This window comes from Eptatretus burgeri, chromosome 2 (assembly GCF_056783735.1).
Source record: "Eptatretus burgeri isolate ZD-2024b chromosome 2, Ebu_testis_v1, whole genome shotgun sequence".
Lineage (NCBI taxonomy): Eukaryota > Metazoa > Chordata > Myxini > Myxiniformes > Myxinidae > Eptatretus > Eptatretus burgeri.
In genome coordinates this window covers 94,344,661-94,357,160 of record NC_140962.1, presented here as the reverse complement: position 1 = coordinate 94,357,160, position 12,500 = coordinate 94,344,661, and the positions used below count along the sequence as shown (strand labels likewise).

Sequence of the window (12,500 nt, the reverse complement as noted above, 5' to 3'; positions counted from 1 at the left end):
CCATTGCTGCACAACAGCTGCAGTTGCTAACCCATTAGTTTTTCCCTGAAAAGGGCCTTTTTTAACAACTCTGAAATTTACTTTATTTTTCAGTTTTTGGTAACCTAAACTTTTTTCATCCGGCAGTTTATATATATATATATATATATATATATATATATATATATATGTATATATATACAGGGTGTCCCAAAGAAATATACAACTTTTCATCTGCAAAGAGGATGGTCATAACATATATTTTTTAAAAAGATATATGGCTGGATAGAAAGCTGAAAGGTTGAAGTTTATTGTACCAATGACAAAATTGCCACCAAAATGAAAATTTTGGTATAGAATCGTCGTTTTTCTTTTAGATCACATGTTCGACGTAGGCTCCACGTTGTCCGATCACTGCCTGCAAACGCGTTGTCATGTTCTCCATCACTTTGGGAAACGTTTCCTGAGGAATGTTCTGGATTTGTGGGTGGATGTTTTCCTTCAGCTGATCAAGAGCCTGCGGCCTAGGGTTTGCATAGATCCTGTCCTTGAGATACCCCCACAAGAAGAAGTCTGGAGGAGTAAGTTAAGGCGAATACGGTGGCCACTCAACATCTTCGTAGAGGGAGATAAAGCGGCCCTCAAAATGTTGGTTGAGAAAACGTCTTGTTTCCCTGGCTGTATGGGGCAGTGCCCCATCCTGCTGGAACCACTGGGTTCTCATCTGGATCAGGTTGTTTCTCCTACGGGCCTGAGTACGTAGCTCAGGTAGATAGAATTCCTGAATCATTTCGTGATAGTTCCTCTGGTTTACCGTGCAAGTGCATCTCTGGTCATCTTCAAAGAAGGATGGACCGATTATCCCATACCAACCAACCGCCACCCACCTGGTGACTTTGAGAACAGATTGAGGCACCAGTTCAGTTGATGCATTACCAGGATTTTCAGTTCCCCAGTACCGAAAGTTTTGCTTGTTTACCTCCCCGGACAAGTGAGCATGGCATGCGTCCGTCATGTGAAGTTTTTTGAGGAAGTCTGCATCTTCCTCCAACTTTCCTGAGAACCAATTTGCAATGTCGAGTCGTTTGCATTTCTCTTGATCAGTAAGCACCGTTTCCGTTTGAATTTTGTATGGAAAGGCATGAATGTCTTGGCGAAGGATCCTCTGAACGGTGCTCTTATGAATGTTTGTCTCAGCAGAAAGTCGTCGAATCAATTTTTTTGGACTCTGAACGACCGCCTGTCTCACCATTTCCACATTTTCTTCACTACGACCTGTCCTCTTCCAACCACTGTGACCCTTGTGAAGGTCACAGATGGTTGCCACATTGGTAAACTTTGCGATGGTGCACTTTATTGTCTGAAGGTTTGGTGCATGGCGCAAGTGGATACCGAAATGTCTCGAGTAAAGACGTTGCACCTGTATGACACTTTTCGTCTGGTGCCAAAGTTCAACAATTTTTGTCCGTTGTTGTACGGTCAGTCTTGGCATTTTTCTGGCGCTTGCTTGGTATCAAAATAAACTTCAGGGTCTCTGCCACAAGAAATGAAGCATTAGTGACAAAATTACTGCTTTTTTAGGATCAAACGAAGCATTTTAAAAGTTCTATATTTTTTGGGACACCCGATCTCTCTCTCTCTCTCTCTCTCTCCCCACCTCTCTCTCTCTCTCTCTCTCTCTCTCTCTCTCTCTCTCTCTCTCTCTCTCTCTCTCTCTCTCTCTCTCTCTCTCTCTCTCTCTCTCTCTCTCTCTCTCTCTCTCTCTCTCTCTCTCTCTCTCTCTCTCTCTCTCTCTCTCTCTCTCTCTCTCTCTCTCTCTCTGTCTCTCTCTCTCTCTCTCTCTCTCTGTATGTATGTATGTATGTATGTATGTATGTATGTATGTATGTATGTATGTATATATATATATATATTTGCTACCCCACCTATCCCATCTGTTGAGGGGACTTAGCATGAACGAATCAGATTCCGAGTGAGTCGACTGGAGGGGTGCAAGGGTCGCTGCATTTGCCTGCATGCATGCAGTCAGACCTTGTCGAGGTAGATAACGTGGGTTTTAAATGCTCCCTTCCAGTTTTATATGGAAGGTCAGGTGAGGTATGGGAGCATGCGTCAGAGCAGCGCGTCACTGCATCCACTTTCCGCCGGTACTCTCGGGGCCTCCGTCTCACCATCCCCCAGGCAGATGCCTGGCCAATCCCCATCTCCTTGAGATGCTGATCAACCTGCTGCATCCATGAGGCACGTGGTCAGCCCATTGGCCTCCTCCACTCATGAGGCTCACTCGCTGAGAGAATCTCATGAGCAGAATCAGCATCAGGAAAATGAGCCACATGTCCATACAGCCACTCACGGACCATGCAGGTAACAAATATCACTTGATGCTCTCTCTCAGCAACCGCTCATTGGACACAAAGTCCGACCAGCGGCAGCGAAGGATTCTCTGAAGAGACCTGGTACCAAAGGAATTCAGTCTCAGATCCTTGGTCAGAGTCCAAGTCTCGCATCCAGAGAGCAAGACTGGAAGCACCAAGGACCTGAAGACTCGGACTTTCATCCTCCCGCACAGGTACCGGCAGCGCCACACCCATGATCCAGTGAATCCATGACCCCCTAAGCCGAAGCCAGATGTCTGTTCACCTCTGGCTCACAGCCAGTGGAGTCATGAATATCACTGCCAAGATAAGTGATTCTCTATGTGACCTCAACATCCTCACCACAAACAAATACAGACAGGATAGCAGCATCCAAGATGTCATTGAAACACTGGATCTTAGTTTTGACCCAGAAACCCGTAATCCCAGCAGCTCCGACTCCTCATTCAGCACCTCGAGGGCCACAAAAGAATATCTCGAGTCTCCAGAAAGATGACTGCATCATCTGTGAAATCAAGGTCAGAGATCTCGACATTCCCAAACGATGCACCGCAGCTTGATCTCTCCGACATCCTCTCCAGAATCCGTTCAAGTTCTGAAAAGAGTGGGGGTCAATACACACCCCTGACAAACTCCAGTAACAACTGGAAATAAGTCAGAGATGGTATCACCACATCTCACAGCACTCTCAGTACCAGAGTAGAGTTCAGACATCAGATTTATATATAACCTGGTGGTTTAAAAGAAAGTTTTCTGTTTGGGCGTGTTTTATCACCTTTCCCTTCTCCTCCCCAAATGCTGCCTTTTCTTCCCTACCCCTCACACTGGCTTCTCTTCCCCTCACGCTGCCTTCTCTTCCCCTCACGCTGCCTTCCCTTCCCTTTCCCTCATGCTGCCTTCCCTTCCCTCCCCCCATGCTGCCTTCTCCTCCCCCCACGCTGCCTTCCCCTCCTTTCACACTGTCTTCTCCTCCCCTTGCACTGCCTCGCCTTCCCCTCATGCTGCCTTACCTTCCCTTCCCCTCATGCTGCCTTGTCTTTGCTTTCCTTCTCCTCATGCTGCCTTCACTTCCCATCACGCTGCCTTGCCTTCCCTTTCCCTCAGATTGCATTCTCTTCCCCTCATGCTGCCTTCCCTTCCCCTCCCTCCACACTGCCTTCCACTCCTTTCAGGCTACCTTCTCCTCCCCTTGCACTGCCTTCCCTTCCCCTCATGCTGCCTTTCCTTCCCCTCATGCTGCCTTGCCTTTCCTTCTCCTCATGCTGCCTTCACTTCCCATCACGCTGCCTTGCCTTCCCTTTCCCTCACATCGCATTCTCTTCCCCTCAACCTGCCTTCCCTTCCCATCACACTGCCTTACCTTCCTTTCCCCTCATGCTACCTTTCCTTCCCTTCCCCTCACACCACATTCTCTTCCCTCATGTTGCCTTCTCTCTCCCTCCCCTTTTGCTTAATGCTTACCTCTTCCCAAACCCCCTCCCATGGACATCTCCCGGCAGTCTCCACGTGCTGTATTAATGTGCTGTTTTAATCTACCCCATTTTGTTCAACCTTGTACTGCCCCCCCCCCCACTTTCTCCCCTTCTGTAGATCAGTGTCAAAAAATTAAATTTAATCCATTTTAAATTCAGGCTGTAACACAACAAAATGTGACAAAAGTCAAGGGGTGTGAATACTTTCTGAAGGCACTGTACATCCATATATTGTATACATAGGAGGTACGTTCAAAAATTATACAAAAGAGATACTCACAGTAGTTCAAGAAATGCCAAAGTTTTTATTTTTCAACATAAAGTATATACAATATAATAAGAAACAAATTTCATAAATTTGTTTTGTTATTTATATCTATGCTACATTGTACTCTTTTGGTGTGTCTTGGACTATCTTGATTATCTAGTTGGTAGAACGTCTTGAGTGCCTCATATATGAATATGTATAATTGTACACTACAGTATATGTTCAGTGATGTTATATTTTGTCAAGAAGCCATTAATTCAGTTGTATATTTAATGTATTGTTTATGTTAAATAATAAGTTTTCAGATTTGGCTTGTTTAAGAAAGTTTCTTTTGTTTTGTTTTTTTTGCTTCAAATTCAAATTAGTTTTACTTGAAATGAATCCTTCCTCTACAAGCTTCTTTGAATCTCATTTTCACATTCACACTTTCCTTTATCTTTTTGTGGAGTAAAGATTTCCTCAGGGCATTTCCATGAACCACCATCCAAAAAGGAGCAGTGTCCGGTTGTCAAATGGATTTTCACAAGTTCATATCAACCCGTCTTAGATAGTTCGCTTAATTAATTATTTACTACATATTTCCAAATAATTTCAACTACGTGTGGACTTGATGTATGGATTTCATATAATTTAAATGTAAATATATACTGCTATTGTTGTGCTGTGCAGTTGCAATTCCCTGGGACATTTCTCTTGATCCCTATCAGTGACAAATAAATTGGAAATCTAGCTGATGCTTGGGGTTGTGAATATTATGATCATAATGATGATGGTAGGATATAATGGGAATTGAAAGTATAGCAGGTATAATTATCAGCAATAGCTACTAAAATTTACATCAGCACAAAATTACCCTCTGGGGCTGTGCCTGCAGGGGGCACTGCCTCACATAGCACACAAAGTTGAAACCTGTGTAAGTGATACTTTATTAGTATGCCACATGAATCCATTTGTTCTTGTAATCCAGGCCCCTCTGGCAATGGCGATGGTGTCTCCATCAAGCTTCACAGCACAGCAGCTGCAGCTCCTCCAACAATCCGGCCTCCTTGCTTCTCAACCACTACAAGGTCTCCTCCAGCAACAGCATCAGGCTCTTGCTCTTCAGCAGGTGATGGTGGTTTTTGTTACTATTGTAAATTAATAGATATACTGATTCGATCCCTGGAGAGCAATTTGAATGATGTTATATATTTATTCATATCAACGCTGGATCACAGTTGTTTGGGGGGTCTTTAAGTTTCCTGTTGCAGTAAATCAATTAAATGACCAAAACAGGCATTTAGAGTTTGTGAGATCTTTAACTTTTATGTGGGATCATTATGTTTTCTCATGGGTTAACTTTGTAAAGGAATACCTGATTGGATCACTGTGATCAAATTACACAGAAGTATCAGCGAAGTCATGTTGATCCCCTCACTTCTTTACAAGCAAAGCCAATGACTAACGCAATGGAACAAAAGAGTGTTTGTGAGACTTTTCCAACCGCACAAAGCAGGCCAATGCCCGATAGTTATGGTTGACAGCACACAGCCTTATTGGAAAGGCATTCAGCCATTGGACTCCAATCTACACTAACAAAAAAAATATTTAAAATATGCCATTTGTGGATTTAACGTTTAAATGCTTTGAAAATTACCAAGTGCATCTCTGTGCAGAAAGCATTTATTTTCTAAACCCTTTACATGTTGAAGCTGTTGGTGGGTGCAAGTAATCTCTTAACCAACAAAGTAGTTTGTTGAGTTTAACATACAAGCATACAGAACAAAGCTTAGGCAATCAAAGGCTATTTGGCACATCAAGTATTTAATATCCACATCCCATTATATATTTGCTTCACTCGGTCAATGCATCTACCTAACTCAATTTACCTCCACTACCGAAGATGGATGGGGGTTTTACTTTCACCCTTGTCTGTTTGTCTGTGAGCAGGATATCTCAAAATGTTGAGGACAGATTCAGATGAAATTTAGTGGACAGGATGGGTGTGTGACAAGGACAAAATGATTAGATTTTGATGAAGATCCAGATCTGGATCCGACCACTAGAATGTTTAAAGTGATTCTTCACCATTCAGAGATCGGGCCAAAAACTATATATAGCACGATAGCTCAAATAGTTGTGTACGGATTTGGACGAAACTTGGTGGACAGGTTGGGTGGGTGACAAGGACGAATTATTTTGAGTTTAGTAAAGATCTGAATCCGGATCTGGATCCGAGAATTTTTAAATTTTTAAAGTGTTTCTTCATCATTGAGAGATGTGGCCAAAAACAATAAGTAGCATGATGTTTCAAAAAGTTGTGGACGAGTTGTGACAAAACTTCGTGAATTAGTTGGGTCAGTGAGAAGAATAAGCCGATTAGATTTTGATTATGGTCTGGATGCAGATCTGACCTGTCAGTGGGATACAAAACATCAACTGTTCAGCCTGGCGGAGTTATGTGCTCCACTGAGTGCCGTTCTCGTTGCTAATTTAATTATGGTGTCTGTAAAATGGTGGATCAAAAAAATTAATTATTTTCACATTTTTTCACACTTTTTATGCAGATGTACGCTTGACACCATCTTATTTTATTTGACATGCATATAACATTTCATCTATTGGAAGGTTTGTGTGGCCATCTATACAGTATATCAAATCCTTAGTGGTTAGAATAGCCAGGTTCTGAGGCAATATAAATTTTTCTGCATTTGATCCTTGAATATCAGTAATGTCAAAATAAATATCATGATACCCCTGCAGAGTGAAGGATGATCCTAAACATAACTTTCCACTCAAAATGCCGGTGCTTACCGGCAGAAGTATAAGTCAGAATCAAAGTGCATATCAGTGGACCAACTGAATATTTGCAGCCACTGATATGACATTAGGCAGAAATATAATTTCAAATTTGTCATGACTGAGACAGGACATATCAGAGAGATATGAGTGTCAATAAATGGATGTTTGAGATCTGAAGAATATATATTTTTTAAAGTATTTTGTTGAGCAAATGTAACTTGTGGTTTGCAGCTTTACTTAACATATCCATTCAAGATGTGACAGCAAAAGGGGGCTATTAGGGATCATGGTCTATTAACATAACATTGTCATTTCACCCTCCTGTCAACAGACAGCTGCTAATTCAGTAGATCACGTAGCACATTTGTGAAACTTAACATGCAATGTCGATTGTTTTGCTCAACAAGAGTAGAAAAGTGCAGGTGCCTACGACCTGTCCAACACAATAGCAGGTAATTGGATTCTGAAACCCTTTTGTGTTGGGGGTCACCGAAAATTTGTTTTGCAATCATTTGTGTATCAACATTAGTTGAGATTAGAAAATCCATCTGCCTTCATCTAAATCGTTGGTGAACCATCACATGAAGAACAAGAAAAAGAGCAATCAGAGATTGCAGAGCCTCACCAGGACTTCTTTTGAGTGGTGTATTTTGATAGGTTTTAAGGTTAAAAAAAAAACAAAAAAAACAATATGGCTGCCGAATCACGTGACTGATGATGTTGTCAAAAAATTTTTGTGAACTCATTTTATCCCAAGATAACCCTCAAAAATTTTCATACTGATCAGATGTAGCATTCTACATATGCAATTATGATGTCATAATGAAGGCACCTAAGATGTCATAAAAATCATACATTCCCCATGAGGAGTACTTGCTATGTGCCAAGTTTCAATTTTTTTCCTTTGTACCGTTTCAGATATACAGAGGTCCAATTTTTTTCCCATTTTTCCAACATGGCTACCACACCACGTGACCTATGACGTCATAATTATGATTACAACATGCTGCATGAGTAATCGCATCAATGGTGAAAATTTTGTCTCAATCTGACAAGCGGTTGTGGGGAAACACATGAAAGTTCGATGCGGACAAACAAACAAATAAACAAGAAAACGACGTCATGCAGAGCACGATACTTGCAAAATCCATAAAACAAATTCGATCTCAAAAAATAATTGGTGATTGAATTAAATGAAAAAATGTGCAATTCCTCTTCAAATTTCAAGTCAATCGGATAAAAATTGACAATTTTAGAAATTCAGCCTATTTTGACCTTTTGACCTTTTGACCTCAAAAACAATAAGCTTCATGCTGATGCCAAACTCTACCATGTGGTGAAGTTTAGTGAAGATCAGTTTTAATTTGTGACCTGTTGGCGATTGACAGACAGACAGACAGACTAGCAAAATCGACGAACTAATAAACTTGAAGAATCTTCCATTTTGCAAGTAACAAGTAGGTCATGTGGAGATGGGTCGGTTCGTTCAGTTTCGTTGTGCAGATCACCAATCTAAACGAAATTCACCCTGTACATTCATGAGAACACACCATTGAAATTCCTACTTGTTTCCATGTACACAAGTTGACACACCGACAGTTATTACCATTTAAAATTACCGCCGTGAAGTGGGTGTGGCGTGCTTGTAATCGCAGAGGAAACGACCAGGAAACAACAAATCAAGATGGCGGCGCCCATGGTTGTCTGGTGATTTTGAGTGATTTTTGGTCTTTCAACAACCAAATATGCGTTGTTTCACACTTGGGCAGGGAGGAAGATGAGAAAGTGACGCAATTCACGGATAAGAGCTGGCTTAAGGTATGCGAGTGTGCGAAGGCTTGGTGCGATGCCACATATAGTGAAACTATCAACAAATGCCGTTTGCTGGCTGATCAAATAATGAAACTGCTGCCAACGACTGATCCCCCTGCGGATGCGGGCTGTCACCGGTTCTGCTATGCGTCGTTTTGTAACGAGGATCATATAAAACGCGCTGAAGCCAGGAAAAGGAAATCAGAAGCCAGCACTACTGCAGTTTCTGCGAGAGCCAGTGAGGTGGTGGGCGGACGAGAAGAAGAGGGGCACTCATACCACAAAATACGTTAAAAAAAAATCCCTCAGAACCTCTGTAGAAAGGGTGGCTGGCAATTCAGCTGGTATACTGCCAAGAATTTGTGTGATATGCCAGAAAAAAGACAAATTCATCCGTGTTAAAGGAAAATCTCAACGTGATCAGTTGTCCCTGGCAGAAACACAGGATGGAGGAAAGCTGAGGGAAACTGCTGAGCAGAGGAGAGATGAATGTGATGTGAGAATAATGACAACTGTAAAGGATAAAGACTGTGTGGCGCTGGAAGTTTATTATCACCATAAATGTTATTATCACCATAAATGAATGACACGTACTACAGACAGTGAAAGTAAACTCCAAACTCAGAAAGTGAACTATGACTCAACATTTGACATTTTCTGTGATAAAGTAATCCAGGTAAGACTCATTGATGGAAAGCAATCCATACATATGAAGAAGTTGTGTGAGATGTTCAATGACCCACTCAGAGTATGCGAAGGTCGGGATAAGGCCAACTACCAGGCAACAAGACTGAAGAAAAGACTGCAGGAACGGTACCCAGACATGATTTTCTATCGTCCACCAAAAATGTCTGAGAGCGAAGTGGTGTACATGAAGGACATTGATATTGGTTCCATTGCTCAGGTTGCTGTTGTAGACAGTAGCTCTACAACAGAAGCAGTCAACTACAGAGGATGAAGCCAGCCAGGGTCCACAGCAGGGTGACTCAGACCTCAATTTACATGTTCTATACTCAGAAGCACTCATGATGAGGGATGACCTGAACAAACACCAAAGTGTGGACATTACATGACCCTACTTGGAAATGGTGGAGCTAGCACTAGAGCTTATACGGGCAACTCGGCAACTCGTACTTCGAACTGGCCGAAATACCTTGCGATCACGAGAGCGTCAATGCCCTGGTACTTTGCGTACGATCACCTAAACTATGCAAGGTACTTACCCGTGTACTGGGTGGAAATGGCCGGGCCAGAGCACTCCCACCCAGACACCTATCAAGCGTTCATGGACGGCAAATGGACTGCCCAACGGCATACTCGTTATGGATTTAGTAGTGTTGCATGCAATCAGATCATAGAGCAGACTTTAAATAGGGACAGCAAGACCAGTGGAGGCATCATTGGTTACACTCAGAAAAGCACAGCTGTGAAGAAGTGGATCCTGTCCCAACCAGCACATGCAGAAATCGCAAGGAAATGTGAGTCCATGGTGGGTATCCACGACGAGCCCCGAACGAGAAAGGATTTGGATGTGTTGAGCTCGAAGAAGAACGAAGCAGTGGTGGTACAAGTGATGGACACAGTACTTCAAATGATTAACCCTTTCTCCGGCGCTCACCTTGAACTCGTCAATATTAGTTCAGGTGTCATCGCACCGCCAGCCACTTCCGCGGACTTGATGAACGCGTATGTCAAGGGAGAGAATGCTGTCGTGCAATTCATGCGTGATCGGCTTCTCTCGGGTGAGGTCCCATTCTTCAGTCCGATTTCGAAGGCCAAATTGGCAACTTTCTCGAAGGCGTGAGGCAAGTCAGCGACTCCCCACCAGCAGACGCCGAAGGTTGAAATTGCGAATGAACGTCGTCTTTTCACACTACTGCTGTTGATTGGCAAGTAAAGCAATGTAACACTCCACAATCTGCTCGCGTACCCACTGGCGAACATATCTTTCCCGCTGGCATCCGGCGATGGTTCGATTGCTAAGACGGAGAAAGCCAAACTCCGCAACCATATACTGAAACTGTGGCCCGATTGCCGTGTGGACGCTCGGCCTATCCAAGGTGCAACAATTGTGGATGGAATGGCCGTTATTCAGGCCATAAAGGCTGGTTCACTGCATAACACTTTCGGCAAACTGGAAGAGATGGTGCTGAACATCTTCGTGGCCAAAGCACGACATAACCAATCTTCGAGACTGGACATGGTGTTTGATACTTACCCAAGTATCAGCATCAAGTGCCTGGAGCACGCCAGACGAGCGGGCAGGGCAGGCGATCTTCAGGTACGAACCATCGACAGACGGGATCAAGCCCTTCCAAAACAGTGGGCCAATTATCTCCTGAGCGGAGCCAACAAGGAGGCGTTGATAGAGTTCATTGTGGAATTGTGGACGAGAAACATCTCTGCATCAAAACTGGGTGACATGCTGTTGTACGTCAGTCATGCCGGCAAATGTGAGAAAATCAAGGCGTCGAATGGTGTCATGACTGTGTCGTCAGTACCTGAACTTGAATGTGAAAATGACAAAGCTGACACGAAGCTCCTTCGTGTCAGCTCCACGAAGCTGACAAAGCTCACGCGGGACAGAATGAAGAGTCGGTGCGCATAGAGAGTTTCGACACCGATGTGTTTGTGTTGGCGTTGGCTCACTTGAAGTCGATTCGGGCACGAAATTTCCATCTGGTCACAGGAAGTCCCAAGGACATTATCGTCGTTGACATTAGGAAGCTGAGTAATGCCCTGGAAAGTTCTGTCTGCGATGCGTTGATAGGTTTGCACAATTTCACGGGAAGTGATACCACCAGTGCATTCCATGGTAAGGGCAAAACAAGCCCATTTGACTTGATGATGAAGGGTCCCATCTCATCACCTGTTTCGGGAGCATTGGTCGAGAATTCACGCAAAATCAGAATATCATTCACAACCTGGAACAATTCGTCTGCACCATGTACAATCAGCCGACCATGAAGAGTGTTGTTGAGGCTCGCTACAAGCTATTCTGCAGCCAGTCGCTGGGAGAACAGAAGTTGCCGCCTACAAGCGACGCTCTGATGCTGCATTGCAAAAGAGTGAACTATCAGTCTGCGATCCACCACCGCGCGACTGAGAGGTTTATAGAAGCCCCTTCTCCTACGTTTCACGGATGGGTGGAACGCAACGGAGCACTGACTGTTCACTGGCTGAGCAAACCACCAGCGCCGAAGGAACTGTTAGAGGCAACAAAATGTAATTGCAAGAAGACGAAATGTGAGACCAACCAGTGTTCTTGCCGGTCAAAAGGACTGTCCTGCGCAGAGTGCTGTGGGTGTCAAAACTGCGCCAACGATGAACAGACCCGTGCAGAAATAGAACTTATGGATAATGAAAGCAGAACTGATGATGATTCTCATGACGAACTGTGAATGCGGGTGTCACACTGCTTTTGCTGTGGTAATCTACTACACAGTAGTATTCAGATTTGTTAGCATGTAATAGTGGACTTGAGTTTTGTAATAACAGCAGTCAAGAGCCTAGTTCAGCAACCGCTTCAGAGCAAGAAATACTGGAGTTCTAAGACAGTAATCCTCTTGTGGCAGTTCTACTTTTCATCAGGCTGAGTCGCGCAGTGTCTTTGTCTTTGATTTAATCCGTAATAGTCAATGTAACTACCTTTAATAGCCAGTGTGGCTGCCTTAAAGCAAAAAGTTGCCTTGGTCAACTCGAAGGCCTGTCTGGTCGGTCCAGACGTTTTCGGCTGGTAAAAATATGTAACTGCTTCAGTTTACGACCTTTAATTATAAACATCTTTAATAACAGTGAATCGGGCTCTGTATA

At 43.5% G+C, this 12,500-nt stretch overlaps 1 protein-coding gene across 1 annotated transcript in view; it reads left to right on the top strand.

Moving 5' to 3' along the window:
* Positions 1-4,763: 4,763 nt before the first annotated feature.
* The window catches only part of LOC147032590 (uncharacterized), a 26,750-nt gene continuing 19,013 nt past the window's right edge, over positions 4,764-12,500 (top strand). The window contains exon 1 of the mRNA XM_085870332.1: positions 4,764-5,202. The gene's annotated coding sequence lies outside the window, so the exon portion shown is untranslated. The remainder of the gene's footprint in view (positions 5,203-12,500) is intronic.